The 19687-nt window shown below is 41.1% G+C and overlaps 1 long non-coding RNA gene across 1 annotated transcript in view; it reads left to right on the top strand.

The window, feature by feature from the left end:
• Positions 1–16528, top strand: part of LOC118911617 (uncharacterized) — a 29093-nt gene extending 12565 nt beyond the window's left edge. Inside the window, exon 2 of the long non-coding RNA XR_008997553.1 lies at positions 16102–16528. This is a non-coding gene — a long non-coding RNA (uncharacterized LOC118911617). The remainder of the gene's footprint in view (positions 1–16101) is intronic.
• The last annotated feature ends 3159 nt before the right edge of the window (positions 16529–19687 follow it).

The raw sequence follows: 19687 nt of genomic DNA on the forward strand, positions 1-19687 counted from the left end.
CTACTTTAGAAAGTTCAACTTTAAGACACATTGTGATTAATAGCTCCCTTCCCTTAGCAATAAAGATATTCTAAAATAAAATCTGATTTCATTTCTTTTGTTCTTTTTGTCCTCAGGGAAATTCTGCCCGAGGGAAAGCACTTTCAGGGAGATTCCAGGGATCAAATGCAGGCCATTTGAACCATGTCTTAACTGTCTAGTTATTGGGAACTCTTAGGGATAAAAACTTTACTGTAAATCTAGATGGATCTAGATTTAGGCCTTATCTACACATAAACTGGCTTGGGAAAAAGGATAGCTGACTTGTAAAACACACAGTGATGAACTAGCAACCGGGGGCACTTTGCTGGACTTTCTCAAACTGATTTTATGGAACTCTAAATCAAGACTTTTTTTTTTGGTGGTGGCTTTTTCTGCCTTTCAAACAGAAAGGCTTTAAAACAATATGTTTTGCCAAACGTTGTTTACTCTAAAGGTTTGCCAATAATTCAAGAATATAATAAACTGCCTGAATTTGATAATAGGCAGTGGCAAATTCTTTATTTTGGTAAAGTATATTAACTGAAGAACATACCGTGCAGGCATTCAAGAAAAATACTTACCTCTTTCTGCTCCAGATCATGACACTCAAGTAACAGCATGTACTAAAATGGGACCTGGGGAAGATAAGACCAAATTCTTGAAAGTGCACTGAATTGTCCTCTGATGGTCAGAGTGCATTTGTGTGACTTTAAGAATAAATGTTTTTTTCTTAACTGGTCTGAATTCCACTACCATATCTCCTTAGGAAGATAAATGTAAAATGATAGTTGTCTGGTTTACCAATAATTTTCACTTCCTGCTAACCTGAATCACTAACATTTCAAGTCTTTTGTTTCTCCTCTTTCCAAAGAATAGATGGTATTCTTTATTATCCATAAAGATTAAATAGACTGTAAATTATATATTTTAAATGTAACAAGTAATTCTAGTTTAGAGGATAGGCCTTAGAAAGTAAATAGAAAACTTAACCAAATATCTGCCTTTTACCCTAATTTGGTGACTACCCGGTGTCAAAAAAATCCAGAGAATAAGCCAAACTGGTTACTAGAAATCTGTGGGTAAGTATAAGTATTCAAGAGAACAAAATGTTTTTAAAAATCCAATTTGGTAATTTATGTAGCTGCTCCCTTCTCAAGGAGGTGGAATATAACTTTTCCCAGCCCTCAAGTATGAGCTGCATTACAGTGATTTCCTTCCAAAGAATACAGTGTCCAAAAGGGTCAGGGAAGCAACTTTATAGAAGAGAATCTTGGCGAACACTACCCCACCAAGGGACGAAGGTTCACACTGACAGCGGTAAGACTCGTTGATAGCGTTTATCCTTGATATCATGTGATGAGCATGTCAATCTGTGGTTTTCCTTCCCCAAACCCATAAACCAACCCTATGTATCATGAAAAAAGCACCAAATTCTAGTAGATGGACGTCCTACAAATTACCTACTTAAGAGTCCTCAAAACAGTGAAAGTCATAAAAAATGAGCACTGGCCCCAAGATAGAAAGCACCCAGTGGATTTGCTCCCGGGCATAGCTGGAGTGCAGGGAGGGAGGGAAGAAAGGAGGGAGCAGTGAGACAGGACACGCGACATGACACACTGGGGCCACTCAAAGGGGTCTTATTTTCCATGCTGAGAATTTTGTCCTTTTCAGGGGCAATGAAAAGCTATCAGAGGCTTTTAAGAAAGCAAGCAGCATGATTTTGTCTTGCTATAGAGAGCTGACTCCTACTGAAAGAGAGTGAATTAGCACAGGGAGTCTCAAGGCAGAAAGAGCACTGCAGCCTTGCACACGTCAGATTAGTTTGGCATGAGACTAAGGTAATGAAATGCATGTTAGAAGAGAGGGCCTTTGGGAAAAAGTTAATCCCTCCTCCATCTCTGTTATTTACTTCTTCAGTAGGTCAACCAACAAGTCTTGGGCCAGCCTGTACAGCCCAAAAAGTGGTGCGCCCCCCTGTGCGGCTGCGTCCCGCCACTGCACCCTGAGAATGGTGTCCTCCGGGGCAGAGCAGTGGCCTGCCACAGGGGATAGACCTTGGCTGGGCGCTGAGCTGGGTGCTCCTGGACAGTCCAGAACCAAACAGCTGCAGTCCCTGTGGGCATGGGGCTCTCCCTCCAGGCAGGCCACACCCAGACTGCTGGCCACCCTCAGCTCTGGGAGACTCAGAGTTGTTAGCCTCCTCCAGCAAAGCAAAAGCCCTGGGGCTAAGCCCTCCCACTGCCTGGGAAGCAGGTCAGCTCCTCACAGGGAGCCCAGTGTTCCTTCCATCCATACTTAGTCCTTGAAAAGTGGCCGGTCAACACACACACTTCTTCCATTGTATCACATCCTGGTGAGGTGTTAGCCATAGGTGGGTTTTGGTTCCCCTTTTAGGACAGCTGTCTGCCTGGATTGCTCCTTAATCCAGCTCTACTCTAATAGGCAGTAAACAAATTAAAATTTTTCACTGGAGTTAACTCAATTTTGTGACTTAAATAATAGGATTACCTCAGCACAACTAGGAAAATCTCTTTACCTTTATTCTCCCAGCCCTTTCTTGACATTTCTTAGGGAATAAACAGCTTATGGTTGGCTGGGCCTCCTTGGAGAAGGTCTGGGTGAGGCCAGTGGGAGCCCGTGGGAGTAAAGCCCTAGAGAAGCGCTGATTCACACTGGCTGCAGATTTTGGCCAAGAAATGCACTCATTTCTCCAAATAACCAATATAAAGGTACATAAATAGCAGCAAGAGGGACAAAAGGCAAGGTGTAAGCTTGGTTTTGGTGTTATGTGAGTCCCATACACAAGATATGTGAGGCTTCAAAGCAGAAAGAATAGACTGGGGGCCAGTGTACACCACTTTAATTCTTCTTAATTCTTTTTGGAATGGGCTGATTTCAATCAGCAATCTGGGAGGGGAAATTCAATTTCAGAGCCTGCATACTTATTTCTGAATAGTTTCCTGGTCCCTCCATGCCGTTTTATAGCTAGCTGCTTTTTCTCCTTTTCTCCCAATCTCCAGTAGCTGAATCTAATCCACACGGATCTCAACACAGGTCACACGAAGTGTAGTGTGAACCTAAACCACCTTTTACTTTTACTTTGTCTTGAGCTTCATAATTTTTTTGGGAGATGTGGAGGTCTGTGCCCTGGAAAAAAGCCCCAGGAGCTTTTTCCTCCTCCTGTGGAGGAGGGCTTGGCAGGGAAGCCTCCCAACTTGTACAGAGCAGGAGCTGCTAATTCAGCTATGCCCTCAGAGGCAGAAAGAAGCCATGCATCGTTCTGGCCATTTTTGAAGGTTTAAGAGGATCACCAACCTCCCCTTCCCTTCTGGGCTCCTGATGTCATTCCCATCAGTGATGCTGAGAACAGAGTAGTTAGATTTTCCTCTGTCAACCATCTCACCTCATTTTGAACTCCACTTCTTTTACTTCCTAGCTGTGCAGGTTGCTTAACCTCTCAGAGCATCAGATACTTCATCTGTAAAACACAGATAGTAATAGATGCCACCCCATAGGACCTTTGCTATGAAGGTTGAATGAAATGCTGCTGTGCATGGTGCCAGGCACCTACTCAAGCACCCAAGCAAGCTATTAACTGTTACTGTGAAATGAGAAACCGGACTATGATTGTGCTTGCTACTATTTTCCACTGAACTTGAACACTCATCCTATCTCCACTGGGGAAAGGAGGGGATGCATAAATGGGGGAGAATGTGTGAGAGTTTCAGCAAGCTCTAAACGGTCATGTCAGGCAGCTGGTGACACCGATGCAGCTCAGGCAATTGCAGAGATCCTCTGAGTGACACTTCTCCTACTCCCTAACGGCTTAATGCTGAAATACTGACATGGGTGACAGGTCTTCATTCTCCCCCCAGTTTTCCTGCCTACATGGTTAATCTACGGGCGCTCTCTGTGTGCTGTATCTGTTGAAAAATCAAATTCTAACAAAGATGTCTAAAAAGTATTAAATTTTTACATCCAAGAATATTGCACTGCAAATCCTTCCAGGGATTCTGGCATATCAGGCAAATAAACATGGTCACCCCATGTGTTAGGGCTTTAAGGAGCTGCATCCTGGGGACAATACTTCGAGCGATCACTGTCTTTGGTCAGATTCAATGTGAAAACAAGCAAGTGACTGCAGCAGCTACTAAGCGTTAGAATGAATTATTTAATGGAAAGTAAATTCTCATTTTTCAAGGTGGTGTGGCAGTGAAGTTGCCTGAGGGATGGATGAGATAACAGGACATACCGAGCTGTCTTGCAGCCTCATTGTATTTGGTGCAGGGTCTTGTTCCAGTGCTTTGTATTAGGCATTTCACATAACATCTCAGATTTAACCATATATTTTAATCTTATCTCCTTTCTAAGGAAGAATATTCCAGTATCCCAGTGTACAATATTAATAGATCTACCTCTACCCATGGCTCCTATAATAATTAAAATAATCAGAAAGACTACTAAGCATTTATATAAATCTAAGCATACTAAGCATAGCTATGTATCAGGCCTGGGGCTAAACAGTTTACATGTTTTGCATTGTCTGAGCTCCAATTTTTTATTTTAAACTTGATTTTGCCATACTACTAATTTATTTTCCATTAAATAATTCACTCTAATGTTTGGTAGCTGCTGCAGTCGCTTGTTTTCACATTGAATCTGACCAAATACAGTAATTGTTCAGAGTATTGTCCCCAGGATGCAGCTCAGACATAGGTATTTCAAACCTAACAGGGTCAAAACAAAAGTTATGATTTACTTCTGTAACTCTGGTATTTTCCATCTTAGTAAATGCCACTGGTCTCCCAATTGCAGAAATCTACAGCATTCATCCTTGATTTTGTCATTCTATTCTTATTCCCTATATAATCTCTGACAGTCTTGCTATATCCCATCGCCAATGTAAATTCAGAGTCTGCCCATTTCTCTACAAATCCACTCTCACTATCCTAGTACACACTGCTGTCCCTCTTTTGGCCACTGAAATAGCTTCCTCCCAACTGTCACAGTTTTCCCCTATATCCATTATGCACAGAGAGCTCCATTATGCACAGAGAGCAGAGTGATCCCCCACCAACATTTTACTATGAAAATTTTGAAACATGCAGCAAAGCTGAAATGATTTTGTAGTGAAAAGTCATACCTACCACCTAGAACTCACTATTAACGTTTACTTAGATGCATAGTTTGCTAGGGCTGCCCTAACGCAATACCACAGACTGGGTTACTGAAATCACAGATATTTATTTTCTCAGTTTTGGAGCCTAGAAGTCCAAAATCAAGGTGTTGGCAGAGCTGATTTCTTCTGTGACCTCTCCCCTTGGCTTGCAATGGCCACCTTCTTTCTGTGTTCACTTATGGTTGTCCTTCAGACTGTGTTGCCTGCATGCTAATCTCTTCTTCTCAGGATGTCATTCATATTGGATTAGGGCTCACCCATATGATGTTATATTACTTTAATTACCTCTGTAAAGATCCTATCCCCAAAGAAGGTCATATTCTGAGGTCCTTGGGGTTAAGTACCTCATATGAACATATGTATCAACATACAAATTTTGAGGAGATACAATTCAGCCCATGATACATTGTTTCACTATATGTCTGTCCATCCATCTACCCTTCTATTCATCCATTAATCCATCTTAATTTGGGTGCATTTCAAAGAAATTACAAATATCTGTACCCTTTGCCCTAAACATGCCAGCATATATATATATATATATAATTAAGTAGAGTTCAATATTTGCATGGTTTTTTTGTTTGTTTTAAGGTAAAATTTAGTTCTTAAATTTACATTTGCTGCATTTTGACCACTGGGTAACCGAACATTTATCAAGTGTAGAACATTAACCATTCCTTCAGAAAGTTCCCTTACACCCTTCCCAGGCAATGCCTACTTCCACTCCCATCTCAGAGGAAGCCACTGTTCTAAGATTTTTCTACTGAAGATGAGCTCTGCCTATTCTAGACTATCATAGAAATGGAATAATGTGTATATCAATAATTCATTCCTTTTTATTGCTGAGTAATAATCTGTTTATGAGTATATCACTGAGTTTCTAATTTTATTTATTGATGGATGCATGGAATGTTTCCAGCTTTTGGCTATTATGAACAGGATGTTATGAATACTCTTACACAAGTCTTTTTGTGAGCACATGTCTTCATTTGTTAGGAGTAGAATTGTTGGTTAGGTTTATGTTTACTTTTAAAGCAGAGTGATCTTTCAAAAAGGTGTCAGATAATATCACTCCTTTGTTTATAATTTTCCAATGACTTCTTATTGCACTTAGAATGAAAGTTCCCCCTAGTAGAAAGCCTGGAATGTCAGACTTCTGTCTCCTTCCTCCCCAGCTCAATCACCTGCTACTCCTCCGACCTCCTCGTCCCCCTCACTCTCCTGCCAGCTTGTCCTACTCCTGTCCACTCACTGCACAAGACAACTATGCTTCAGACTCACTCGTGTCTTTGCTGTTACTCCAGCCAAGAACTTTATTTGTTCAACACATTGCCTGGCTGATTCCTGTTCATCCTTCAGGTATCAGCTTAAGTATCATCTCTTCAGAGAAAACTGAGGATTGCAGAGGTTAAGTTGCTTGAGCAAAGTCACACTGCTGGGAAAACCAGTATGCAAACCCATGCAGATAGGCAATCTGACTCCAGAGCCTTTGCCATAACTACTTTAAAATACAAACCCTCCTCAATTGTATGTCTCATGATAGCTTCTTGCTTTCTTTCTCTCATCTATCATTCTTTGTCTATTTCGGTTCAGTCTGTTTTATTTTTTTTCTTTGCTTCCCCTATTCCCTGAAACTATTCCTACAAAGGTTACCCATGACCACCTGGTTGTAGAATCTGGTGAACATAGTGTGGGGACATGACTTTGCCTCTCTCCATTTGATACTGTTTATTATTTCCTTTCTTGACATGCTGCATTTGGCTTATCTGAACATATTCTTCCATGGTTTTCTCTGATTCTGTAACCCACACTTCTGATCTCCTTTAGGCACTCACTGTTCCATTGCTTACCCTTCAGATGTTGGTGTTTCAAGGTCCTTCTCCTGGTCTTATTCCTGATGTTGTCTACACGTACATTTGTGGCTTCAGTCACTATCTACCTACTGATTGTCTTCTCAGCTAGATCCCCAGCCCAGGTCTTTCTCTGAGAGACCCATAGCTTGAATACCTATTAAACTTCTCTAACTGTATGCCCCAAAGGCACACAAAGATGTGTGTTAGTCTCCAAAGATGGGCCCCAACAAGGTATGCTCCTCAGTGTCCAAGTCTGTGGAGTCCCCACTCCTTGAATCTGGGCTGACCCTGTGACTCACCTTTAGAATCACCCTATGATTCCCAAGGTTGGGTCATTAGAATATTTGCAGCTTCTGCCAGGCCTCTTGAAATGCTTGCTTTTTGGGCTGTCTCTTGTAACCCAGCTCTTCTGCTGTGAGAAGCTCAAGCTGCATGGAAAGGCCACATGCAGGTGGAAAAGCCCAGCTGAACTCCTACCCAAAAGCCAGCATCAACTGCCCCCCATGTGAGTGAGCCATCTTAGACAATAAACCCAACTGAGTCTTCAGAAGATCATAGTCCAGCCAACATCTGATAGTAATTATTTGAGACACCCCAAGCAAGAATTGTCCAGCTGAACCCAGGTGACTTGTAAAATCATCAGTAATAATAATAAATTTTTGTTTTAAACTACTAATGCTTAGGATGGTTTGATATGTAGCAATAGACAGCTAGAATGGGCATCTAAATGCAATATTCCCAAACCAAACAGTCTTTCTCCCAAACCAGGTACTCTGCTTATTCAATCCTGAGCCTAGATGTCATTCCCTTTCCGTCTGGATCTACTTGCTTATCCAGCCAGCATCCCTCCTTGTTCTATAAATTCCATCATTTAACTAGCTCCAGTAGCTCTCCCTTCCTCTCCATCTGTTCTTATTCCCTTAGTTGGGCCCCTCACCATTTGTCACCTGTACGATTACATTACTGTTCTAACTGGTCTCCTGCTCACTGGCCCCACTGCAATCCACTCTCTATGCAGCTGTCAGTCATCTTCCTGAAACATAGATATGATCTTGGGTATAACATCTTTCACAGCTCCAGTTGCTCTAAGGATTAAACCAAACTTTAGGGGGGTCACAGGCCCTTTATACTCTGGCCCATTATCTCCTCACTTTCATTTGCCTCTGACGCTCCCTCATGACCTGCCCCAGTCATATCGACTCCCATTTTCCCTAGAAGGACCGCTCTCTTGTCTCTGGACCTTTGCATATGTCTATTTGTACACTCTCCTGTAGTGGTTCAGAGCTCAGCTCTTGTTCTCACTGTGGCTTGTCACTTTCTAGCTGTTTGATTTTGGCCAGTTTACTTGGTTTCTCTGTGTATCAGTTGCTGTAATAGAAATAATAATAGAGACTACCTCATATGGTTCTTGTGAGGATAAAATGATCAATGCAGGTATAAATGTGGAACAATGCTTAGCACACTGTGAATGAACCAATGCCTAACACACCGGTAAGTGCTGGCTGCTCTAGTATTTTTTTCTTCCCCTGGAATTCTGTCTCTGGCCACCTGCTCATCTTCCTGCATTTATGTGGCCCAGAGCATCTTTACGTACTGTAAGACTCAGCTCCTGTGTCTTACTTTGAGGAAAGTTTTCAGGAACTGCTCCAACAGAGTTCTTGATCTATGCCCTTCCCTCCCTGTTCCCATGCTTTGTGGATACCTTTTATTATACACCATTTTACAGTTCAAATATTTAATTACTAGACAGAAACTCTGGGACTTACTCCCAGTGCCTGGTGCATGACAGGGGCTCAAGTGATGGATGATCAAATGAGTGAATGAAAGAAACCGAGGCAGAAAACATCCCCGGTCAGCTTGAGGAGCTGAGAACTGGGGAAGACACGGATGAAAGATGGTAGAGTTTAACAAAGAACATTTTTGTGTCACTGAAACTCAGCTGTGGCATATTGCATCTCATTATAATTTTCTTTCCTTCCCAAATCAGTGTGAGTTGTAATAAACAGTAACGAAAGTTGTATCTTGAGCCTGTCACCGCATTGCCGTTGGGCTAATCTTGTTTGCCCGCAACATGGCAGAGCCCTCTTCATTTCTCTCAGCTCTCCCCCTGACCGCGTTAATCTGAAGGTGGGAGAAACCCAGCAGCTCCTTCACCCAGGGAAGAGCTGAGACCTGGCTGCAGTTCACGCCTGAGAGGCCTGAGGAAAGTACCCTTGAAGCAAAACAGCTTGCTCATGGCTCAGGAAACTCCGAAGCCCCATTTTCTGACCAGTATTATTGGGGGTGGTAAAAAGAAGAGCTTGCCTCCCTGAGGTTTCAGCTGGTCCTTACCCAAGGAGAGACATCTTCTTTCAAGTGTGCCGGTGAAATAAATATGACACTAATGACTGTGATTTTCCAGGTTCAGAGGAAGGGAATATGTTTGTTCTCTGCATCAGGAAATAACATCACTGCTTCATCCTATCCAGACTCTGTCTTCTTAGCGCTGAAAGCCCGGGCACTGGGCACCCAAGGGCTACTTAGACTGACGTAGGAGACCATTTTCTGAAGAGAGAGAGGGGTTAGGGCTGCCGCCTGTGCTGTGACTCTGAGGGCAGCGCCCCCCAACAGCTGCGCCCAGGGCAGGGTGACATTGAAAGAAAGGCTTGGGCTGCAGTCTCCATGACTGAGGGACCAGGGCGCCTTCAGCAGCTGCCGCTCTTACTGTCTTTAAAAGCAACCATAAAGGTTCCTTCAGGGCCTCAGAGGAGGAATTTGAGTTTTATAGAGACAACAAAGAGTTCATAAGATACAAAAATTTCCACAGCTTGGGAAAGAGTCTGACTATAAAAACAAAACTAACATATTTTGTGATAAGTGCTTTGTTTAGATATGTGAGACTATGCTCAGTAAGTTTCTCCACAAATATTTACTGAGCAACTTCTGTGTGCCAGGCTCCCCATAGGGGCAGGAACTACTTCTTATTTATGTTCACGTCAGCAACACCTAGTATAATACCCAGCCCATAATATGGGCCACATGCTGTCTGCGATGCTATTTCCCTTAGCCTGGCCAGAGTTCAGGGCGTGGCTGGTGTGGGACTATAGCGTGATCTTCTTTTTCTCCCTTAAGGTAACCTTTCATGGGACTTGAAGCTCCTAATTCTGGTCCCCTTAATCAACTGATTTAGGCCAACTAACTCAAGTCAGAGGGCACAGTGAGTATCTGGATTGTCAAGATACTATTTAAGGAGGATCTTTGTGACAACGCTCCTAAAGTTGAAACCTAACCAAGTAATTTTGGCTAAAAATCATTGTTGGATAAACACTGCTACTCCCTTGAAAATTCTGGGAGTTCCAGCATGATTGCTGACCTTTTTTTTGCTGTTTATCTATTTGTTTAGCACTAGCATTTCCTAAGCTTCCAATGTGTACAAAAGGCTTCACTGGGTTCTGGGAAATATAGTGAGCTATGCTCCCTGTCTGCAAGTTGGTCACATTTTAAGTGGGAAAGCCATAAATGACATATTCAAGCAGTTTAACCATTATAAACAGAGAAAACAAGTTTTATGGGTAACAGCTTTCAGCAACTCCAGATAAATAGTCTTGGTCAAGTGTTTGGCCATGATACTGCTTTTTGTCACAGAGAAGAAAAGTAAAATGTGGTAATGTGGTCAAAACATGGAATTAATGGTATGTTCTTTTTAGTCTCTGGGCCTTTACATGCTGATCCCCTCTCTCCCTCCTCATGCCCTATTCTCTGTCTCTAACTAAAAGTCATATTTTAAATATCAACTATAACTTAATCCTGGGAGCCCTTGGTGATCAGCCCCTACACACACACACACACACACACACACACACACACAGAACTGTGCTAGTTGCCTCTCCACTGTGGTCCCAATAGCACATCGTAATTCTTCCATTATGATAGCATTTATTACAAGGTATTGTGATCTCCTCTCAACTTGTCTGTACACCTCCTTCCACTAGAATGTAAGTTCTGTGACTGTGGGGTGTATATCTGTCTTGTTCACCATTGTATTCCTAGTGGCCAGAACATAGTAGCTGTTCAGTAAATACTTGCTGAATGCATGAATGCATGAATGAATGAATGAAAGACAGAACCTCACATTAGAGTAAAATTATCATATGTTATTCAATTATCTTGTGCAGTAACTTCCCAGGTATTTTATGGGTCTCCTTTTCAGTGGGCTTATAGGTGACAAAAAGTTGTTGCAGTGATACAATATTCATTAAGTGCTTCAGTTAACTGTTAGATTTAATGCTCATTCACGGAAGAAGGATTTGATGCTACTGATAGGAAAGTTTTAAACTTGATACCTGTATAGGCCAGTTGGCTTTTCAGCTGGAGCTCTCTGCCTTAAATTGAGCTGCATCTAGGTTAGCCGTTTTCACTCATTATGGTGGGCACGTGGTTCAGAGGGCATGACAGACTAAGAGAGGGGATAAGAATAACTTAGAACAAACTACAAGAATTCTAGGGACACATGACCCACCAAACTCCTTTTCTAGTGAAAATAAGACCCAAATGTGTGGAAAGTACAGGGAATATAGTTAAGAAATACAGCAGTAGAGGAGGGGGTGATATAACCAGTGATATTTAATCTGAAGTAAATGGATTTCATTTCAAAGAGCAAAGTATGGTAAAATTAATGATAAATTTTTATTCTGAAGTGTCCTTTCTGAAGATCACAAAAATAAGTTTTTAATTCAATATTTTCAATCCAGTTTTTGCTCTGTTTGTTATTAGGGATTTTTAAAATAAACAATCCATGCAGAACTCTGGACTCTGCCCTGCTATTTTCTACCTTGCAGTGTGGTCAACCAGAAAGGATTTCTTCCCTGTATTAAAGGCTAGCAGCTTAGAAATGTGGTACCTCCGGCCTGATGTATCATATGCTTCCCAGAATCTTAAAAGGTTATGATGAATCATTACAAGTGAGATAACCCTAGACAGAGAACACAGAAGGCTGGGTCATGTTTGTTTTAGCCTTCCGAGAGCACTCTTCATCTCGTTTACATGTTCTTGAGAGGGTGCCTTCCGTACTGTAATGAATGAGCCTTCCGGACTGCCAGGCCTCCCATTGCCTTACCACACAGCAGCTGTTTCATCAGAGGGCCTGGGCATTTGGCTTACCTTTTAATCACAAGCCACATTATCTGTTGCAGGTGCATAAAAACAAACTACCTCTCAAATATGACTCTTACGTGTTTTTGCTTATTTTTTATTGTGTGAAATATGACTCTACTTTTTAACCTAACACATATGGATTCATTTTCACATTGACCATAAATTATCAATTACTTAACTTTTATCTATTTTTTCCAATTTTTTTATTGTGGTAAAATATGCATAACAAAATTTACCATCTTAATCATTTTTGGTTGATTTTTTTAAATTAAGGTATTATTGATACACACTCTTATGAAGGTTTCACATGAAAAACAATGGGTACTACATTCACCCATAATATTGAGTACCCTCCTTACCCCATTGCAGTCACTGTCCATCAATGTAGTAAGATGCCACAGATCCACTATGTGCCTTTCCTGTGCTACACTGTTCTCCCGTGATCCCCCACACCATGTGTACTAAACATAATGCTCCTCAATCCCCTTCTCCCTCCCTACCCTCCCACCCTCCCCCATACACAAATGTAAACTCAATGGATCAAAGACCCAAATGTAAGTCATGAAACCATAAAACCCTTAGAAGACAACATAGGCAAAAATCTCCTGAATATAAACATGAGCAACTTTTTCCTGAACGCATCTCCTTGGGCAAGAGAAACAAAAGCAAAAATGAACACATGGGACTACATGAAGCCAAAAAGCTTCTGTACACCATCTTAATCATTTTGAAGTGTACAGTTCGGTGGTATTAAATACATTCATGATATTATACAATCATTATACCACCTATATCCAGGATTTTTTCATTTTGTGAAACTGAAACTATATCTATTAAACAATAACTCTCTATACCCATTAAATAATATCTTTGCATCCTTACCTCTAGTCCCTGGGAACCTGTCTATGATTTCGATTATTCTTAAGTATCTCAAATAAGTGGAATCAGACTTAATAACTGACTTACTTTTTGTGATTGGTTTATTTCATTCACCATAATGTCCTCATGGTTCATCCATGTTGTGGCATATTTTTTGAATGCATTTGTAGCATAGTCAGAATTTCCCTCATTTTTCAGGCTGAGTAATATTCCATTATATGTATATTTATCATTCATCTGTCAATGGACACTTGGGTTGCTTCCACATTTTAGCTACAGTGAATAATGCTGCTGTAAACATGGGTGCACAAATACCACTTTGAAATGTTGCTTTCCATACTTTGGGGTATATATACTCAGAAGAGGAATTGCTGGATCATATGGTAATCCTATTTTTAATTTTCAGGAAATCACCAGTGTTTTTCACAGTGTCTGTACCACTTACATTCCCACCAACAGTGCACATGGTTCCAATTACTCCACGTCCTCAGCAACACTTATTTTCTGTTTTTGTTTTTGTTTTTTTTTATTAGTAGCTATCCAAATGGGTATGAGGTGGTATCTCACTGTAGTTTTGTATACTAGTACAGAGAATTGTTGAAGTAAAAACCCTTTACATAATTGCAGATAAGGTGTGCGGATGAGTTAGGCTTTTTGCTCTGTCAGTCAGTAGCTTAGTCCACCAGGTATTCAAAGGGAAATTGAGACTATCTTCCACTGTGAGGTCCATCTGCCACTATCAATAGTGATAGAATTTATATAGTATAGTTGTTAAATTCCAAATTCAGTGAGACCTCAGATCAAATTTCACTCTGCTACTTACTAGCTATGTGATCTCTAAGACTCAGTCGTCTGAATTGTGTGGTAAGAATAATGATATTCCCATGCCAAGGGTTCCTATGAATAAAGAAATATTAAGTGAGCTAAATCATTTAAGAGTTAAAAATGTGCCATAAAAGTCATGCACATACAAGGCATAAGATTGATGTAAGGTTGAAATAAGCTAAAGTTTATGGAGGCATACAGTAAATTATCATGCTATGATGGTGATCTGTGGTGTGATCATTTTCCTTCCTCTGCCTCCTAATAGTGTGAGACTCTAGCAAACTTTCTCTTTTTTGCTTCCTGTCTTAGCTTATGAAATATCTGCAAGTTGTCTCATTGTGTGTTATCAGGCATCATCAAGCATCATCAAACTGAAGTAGGCAAACTAAACACAGATATCTGAGCTCCTAAGTTATATTCCAACACTTAATCCTGAAGACAATAATAGCTTGTACATATTTCAGAAAAGAGTTAGTGTCATCCTCAGTTTACAGTGCAGGAAGAAAGCATTCATTCTTGTAACAGTTATTCAATAAATGTTTATGAAGAGCCTGCCCTGCACCACAGGCCCTGCTGTCCACAGAAAGGATGAGATGAAGAAAAGGCAGGGAGCTCTGTTCTAACATTGACATATGCTGGTAACTTCTTAGCTTTAAGTAAATCATTCATCTTCCTGTCCTTTGGTTTCCTCCTCTGTAAACTGAAGGGTGATTAGTTGCAGAGCACACAGCCAATATTATGCCTAAAAAACTGAAATATAGAGAGTGGAAAAAGGAAGGGTTTGAAACCCCTTTCCATTCATCTGTGAGAGGGATGACGGTCACTCTGGGAATTCTGAGACTGGGCGGTGGGAAGAACAGTTTGTTGGTGAAGGCCAAGGTGAGCACTGGGTGGGTAGAAGAATTTGAGTGAGTTGGGTAGTTAGGGTAGGAATAGGAGTGAGATAAGACCACCAGCTTCCAGAATGGGAGCTTCCAGACTTGGGTAATTATCAGGGATGAACAAGGAGATAGCTCTGCATTAGTATTTAGAGAATTTTAAAGTTAAAATTGTTATGGGCCAAGTGAATTTTTGTTGGATGATAAGACATCTCAGATTTTGTTGATAAGCCTGAAAGTAGATGCTGGTTCTATGTTGGGTGATTTAGCACTTTTTTTTCATGTTGGATTTTGTACATTTTGTGTGTGTATAGTTTTCAGCTCACTGTGAAACATATTAAGCATACGTGAGAGCAATAATAAACTAAAAGACAAAGAAAAAGAAAATTAATCATATAATATTCATGCATGGAACTGAAATGGGCTGAGGGGGAGTCCTGAGAGGAAGTGAATTAACACACATTAAATTCATGTGAGTGCTGGGCCCTGGGAACTTTCATATCCACAAAAGAACCTCATTCTGGCAAAGCATGGCGAGGACTGAGATCTGAGTCCTGAGGCACAGGGAGAATAAGCAACTTGTCCAGAGTCAGGGGATGACCATGGGGGGTGAGGTCAGGTTTGAAGTGTGGAGGGTGTGAAGTTATTCTTCTCTCAGAAACCCTGTCAGACTCAGCACCCCTCACTTTCTCAGTTTATTTATCTTTAGAGAATGGTCTCTGCTTGAGAAGGCGAAAGTCTGCTTTCCTACATCTGACACGGTGTTGGCATTATCCAAAGATATTCCAATGTGGGGCATTTAGGTTCAGGTGTAGGCATGTGAGGTTTCTATTGTCATCCTGTGGGGGCCTCTGGAGCTGGCATGTCACCAAACTTGTTTACCCTGCTTAGTCAGGAACATCGTGGCAGTGTGGATAAGGATCCCCAGTCCCACTGCCATTTGGACAAATGTCCAGTGAGGATAGGCTAACCACTTCCCAGAGGAAAATCTTTTGAATATGCATAGTTGCATAGACTCACGGAATTTCAGAGCTGAAGAGACCTTAGAGATAGGGTTTTTGCTCAATGGTTCAGTCTAGATTAGGGGACAGTTCGGGCAAAAGTTAATTTGTGGCCCTCCTGTTCTCCTGTCTTTAAAATTTCTTTATCTGTGGCACAGCTGAATTATTAAGCTGTTTAACCAATTCCTGAATTTGTAATTTATGAAGCCGGGAAAAGGGCATTTATCATTTGAATCATCACAGAAACATGTGTCAGAGTTAGGGAGGGAAAGATTTCTTCTGAAAATTCTGTTCTGAGCTATTTAAGGTGGCTGTCTTTGCCCACTTTGCAGGTTTGTCCATGCCTCGTCAATCCCCAATCCTCCCAGCCCTACTGAACTCAGAAGTACCAACCGCGAAGGTTCTGTTTGATGGTTCCCATCAAGGATAAAACTGAAAATAGAAAGCCTTCAGTTGCTGACTGTGAGATAAACTCGCCTAAGCAGCCTGCCAAAAGCAGCAGATCATATGAAAAGCCACATGACTAACCAGAAATAATTGGAGCTTAAAAGATGCCAGAGTCGATGAGTAAGATTTCTTTCAACAAAAGATTTACTTAAAGCAAATTCACCCACTCACAAGTTCTTAAGTGCCATCATCTTTTAACCTTGGGATATTTCACTTGCTCTGGTGTGGTTTCATTGACACAGAAATGTCAGCCTTTAATGGCTATAACTAGTTGTCTATTTATTTCTCTGTTCAACATATCTTCAAAGTTTACTGTGTGCTGCCTGTGCTTCAAGATGCAAATAATACTACATGCAAATTTTTCTGATTTCCTCCAGTATAACGCTATTTTTCCCTTTCTCAAAACCTGGTAGCAATTTGTTCTGAAGTATCCAAACAGACTTATGGCATTTTGCATTGCCTTGTAGCAACTTGAAAACATGTCTTACTATTCAGAACTAAGACAACTGAAGACAGACATAATGCTTTACAAATTTCTGTATGTTCTGTAGTGTGTAGTTTGACATAGAGTATGTTCTCAGTATTGTGGAAGGAATGACTGAATATTTGTTGAGTTGGAAAGAAGATGATTCAGTTTAGGCTAAGTTATGCTGCCCTACATTTCAGTAATTTACAACACAATAGTTTATTTCTCATCTATGTTAATGTCCAGTGTGTTATGTGCAGCTCTACTTCCCATCTTTTTTATTCTGGGGTCTATGCAGGAAGAGCAGTTAATTGGGATGAACCTACATGTGGCAGGGGGACAAAAGAGATAATAGAAACATACGATGGGCCCAAAGTGGCATAATTAAAATGCTCAAATTTTATCAGCCAAGGCTAATCATGTAGCTAAACCTCCTATGAGGGGCAGACAAGCATAATTCCCCCACAAGGAAGGCAGTGAATATCTGGGAATAATAATATAACCTACCAGAGAAGTCATCCCATTTTTAAGGAGTTTAGAATACAGTTGAGGAAGTAAGCTATACACAAATAACTAGAGGTAAGAGGAAGGAGACATTTCCTCCTTTGACTGGGGTTAGTCATACAAGGCTTAATAGAGGATGTATGATTTAGACCAGGCATTAAAAAGCAAGATTTTGCAAGATGGAAATGGGGAAAAAGCGGTCTGGGTATATAGAAGAGTATAGAAAAAGACATGAAGGTGCTCAAGCAAAAGGTGTAGTCAGGGAAAAAGGGAACAGTCTACTTTTGGTGGGGTGTCAGTTGTCACATAGAGAAATAATAGTGACCTAAATTCCAGACTAAGGAATTGAGTCTATTCAGCAGGCAATAAGCCATATAGGGTTTTGGAAGCTAATTGAAAAATGGATCAGAGGGAGCTGAAGTTGTTTATGAGGCTGCTTGAAGAGTCCAGGCAGGAAATAGTAAAGGGAGAACCAGGGAAGTGACAAGTATAATGAGCACAGCAGAAACATACAGGTAAGCCACAAAGGCAATCACCCAGACTTCAAAACTGGTCAGTTTGGGGAGCAATGCAGAGAGAGAAGGAGAGGGAAAGGGAGATTGAAAAGCTGAAGATGATTGGACTTTGGTGATATCCTTAATGGAATTAGAAAAATAAGAAAGATAACTGATTTGTAGAATGGGAAAATAATGTTTTACTTTAGCTATGCTGAGTTTGAGGAATTTCAGGTAGAGATGTTTAGTAAGCATACATATCTGTGGGAATAGAGTTTAGGATTGTGGTTGTGATTGAAGATGTGGACCTGTGAGTCCCCCTAAAATGTGGAAGTTGAAGCAGTGGTTGCAGATGAGAATATCAAAGGGGAATTGTGGCTGAAAGGCAGAGCCTTGTGGAGACTCCACATGGGGATGTGGGAAGATGAGGATAGGCCGGGGAGGGAGGGAGGCAGGGGCACTGACAGGGAGGAGAGGAGAGGAGAACAGAATAGTGTAGGATCTCTGAGCTGAGTTGGACATGAGTCTGAGGAGGAGGGAGAAGCCAACAGGGTTATATACTTTGGAAAGCACCAGAGGATGCAAATGTAGGAACTGGCGCTGAGATTCGAAGAGGAATTCATTGGTGATGGGAAGGAAACAACTTCAGTGCATAATGGAGATTTTTGAGATGTTTGGTAGTGAACCTTGTGGAGATGGAATGATGGAGGGACCGTTGGAAGTGGGTGGGAACCAAGAGCACAGTAAGTGAAAAGCAAACAGAGTCTGTAGTGGGGGGCAGTGGGAGAAGAGGGGAGGTGTCACTGGGAAGGAGGGATCTCAAGGCAGCTTCTACCAGGGTAGAGAATAAGAAATATGTTCATTCTTTGAAATTAAAAAAAACAAACAAAATTATGTGTTGTTGAAAAATCAGAATTGTTTCTTTTAAATCATGGACATAAAACCAGCCAAGGGAAGCTGAAGGGACCTTCCAAATGACTATGTTGTATTTATTTTTATATATTCAGTGTCCAGCACAGGGCCTGCCATATATCCACATGCAATAAATAGTTATTGGAGACTATATTTTTGGGCTTTAGGACTTATAATTTTAGGAAAATATTTTTGTGGCCTGGAGCCTGTAAATTAGCCTGAATGTTCTTTCAGCAGGACGAGGGTACTTTAAGTCTTTAATGAGAGCATATTAGAGACCTTTTCTTCCTGCCAGTTTGAGATTGCTGATATCTCTTCAAAGTGGCTGGGACATTTGCAACCTACAAACCTCGGGAGGGAAACTAAGAACCCCCCAGAGCACAATTATGTTATGCTAGATTGCTGTCTGTGATACGAGGAGAGTGTCCTCAAGCAGGAAGAACTGCTGAATTTAGCAAAGAGGAATGTTTAAAATATTTATCCCTTCACTCCTTATTTCATCGTTCACACTTATTAAACATTCCACAGTACCTACTAAGCACCTGCTATGTGCTAGGTAAAATTTTAAGTGCCAGAGACAGGCAGCACCACTTCAGTCATAGAGGTTACATTGCTATGACAAAATAACAATGTCGTATGATGCCAAGTAGTGAAGAGTGTTGTCAACAAAAAGTAAAGCAGGTTAAAGAGAGAGCGACAAAACGGAGAGGGCTGGGTGCGACTTCTGTTTCATGTAGAATGGTCTTGGAAGGTTTCTGATGAGAAAACGCTAGCCACGGGTCTGAAAGACCTGGAGGAAGCATGTCCAAGGCAGAGAGAATAGCTAATGCTGAGACTATTCATTCTTGAGGCAGGCGGTGAACTTCGCACATTTTAGGAATAGTTAAAGGTCAGTGTGGTGGGAGAAAAGAGAGCAGGAGAGTGGGGGTTCCGAGGTTGGAAAGAGAGGCCAGATCATGTGGGACCTTGAAGGCTTTTATTTTCACTGTGTGAGGAAATTATTGGATGGGCTTTGAGCAAGAAAGTAACTTGTTAGGGATTACGTTTTTAGAGGATTGCTTTGACTGATATGTGAAAATAGACCCTAAAAGGGCA

Source organism: Manis pentadactyla, chromosome 4, assembly GCF_030020395.1.
Source record: "Manis pentadactyla isolate mManPen7 chromosome 4, mManPen7.hap1, whole genome shotgun sequence".
Classification (NCBI taxonomy): Eukaryota; Metazoa; Chordata; class Mammalia; order Pholidota; family Manidae; genus Manis; species Manis pentadactyla.